The sequence below is a fragment of the Triticum dicoccoides genome, unplaced genomic scaffold, assembly GCF_002162155.2.
Source record: "Triticum dicoccoides isolate Atlit2015 ecotype Zavitan unplaced genomic scaffold, WEW_v2.0 scaffold119465, whole genome shotgun sequence".
NCBI lineage: Eukaryota > Viridiplantae > Streptophyta > Magnoliopsida > Poales > Poaceae > Triticum > Triticum dicoccoides.
The window spans coordinates 1-1306 of NW_021183282.1; the positions used below are offsets into that span (position 1 = coordinate 1).

Here is a 1306-nt window from a genome sequence, read left to right on the forward strand (position 1 = left end):
CTCGCCCAAGCACGCTTAACTTCGGAGTTCTGATGGGATCCGGTGCTTTAGTGCTGGTATGATCGCATCCGACATGTTTCCCCGTCTTCGTCCCTTATGCTTGCCACTCCCAGGTCCGCTCCAAAGACGATTCTACATTCTCACTACCATTACAACCGTTCCCTAACAATGGATAATGTCCTATACTACTTACTCTCCCGCTCAATCACGGAGACGAGTTTTCCACGGTTTCCACCCCTCCCTCCATACCGCAGCAACACGAGTTTTTTCCACCCCTTTCAGAAAGCGCTCTTCACGCCACAAAGCCGCCCCAAGACGCGCGAGCAATGAGCATCGAGCTTAAACATATCGCAAACGTCAAAAATAATATAACGGGATTAATATATATCGCGCACGTGCGATATGTTTGTCACAAGGCGCAAAAAATAATTATAAAAGGAATGCAATACGAGGACTTCCCAGGAGGTCACCCATCCTAGTACTACTCTCGCCCAAGCACGCTTAACTTCGGAGTTCTGATGGGATCCGGTGCTTTAGTGCTGGTATGATCGCATCCGACATGTTTCCCCGTCTTCGTCCCTTATGCTTGCCACTCCCAGGTCCGCTCCAAAGACGATTCTACATTCTCACTACCATTACAACCGTTCCCTAACAATGGATAATGTCCTATACTACTTACTCTCCCGCTCAATCACGGAGACGAGTTTTCCACGGTTTCCACCCCTCCCTCCATACCGCAGCAACACGAGTTTTTTCCACCCCTTTCAGAAAGCGCTCTTCGCGCCACAAAGCCGCCCCAAGACGCGCGAGCAATGAGCATCGAGCTTAAACATATCGCAAACGTAAAAAATAATATAACAGGATTAATATATATCGCGCACGTGCGATATGTTTGTCACAAGGCGCAAAAAATAATTATAAAAGGAATGCAACACGAGGACTTCCCAGGAGGTCACCCATCCTAGTACTACTCTCGCCCAAGCACGCTTAACTTCGGAGTTTTGATGGGATCCGGTGCTTTAGTGCTGGTATGATCGCATCCGACATGTTTCCCCGTCTTCGTCCCTTATGCTTGCCACTCCCAGGTCCGCTCCAAAGACGATTCTACATTCTCACTACCATTACAACCGTTCCCTAACAATGGATAATGTCCTATACTACTTACTCTCCCGCTCAATCACGGAGACGAGTTTTCCACGGTTTCCACCCCTCCCTCCATACCGCAGCAACACGAGTTTTTTCCACCCCTTTCAGAAAGCGCTCTTCACGCCACAAAGCCGCCCCAAGACGCGCGAGCAATGAGCAT

The 1306-nt window shown here is 49.2% G+C and overlaps 2 non-coding genes across 2 annotated transcripts; both read right to left on the bottom strand.

The window, feature by feature from the left end:
• Nucleotides 1-437: 437 nt before the first annotated feature.
• On the bottom strand, nt 438-556 carry LOC119343220. The gene has a single exon (XR_005165966.1). It is a non-coding gene; the product is annotated as a 5S ribosomal RNA (ribosomal RNA).
• Nucleotides 557-923: 367 nt separating this feature from the next.
• LOC119343221 lies at nt 924-1042 on the bottom strand. Its single transcript, XR_005165967.1, has one exon. It is a non-coding gene; the product is annotated as a 5S ribosomal RNA (ribosomal RNA).
• Nucleotides 1043-1306: the final 264 nt, after the last annotated feature.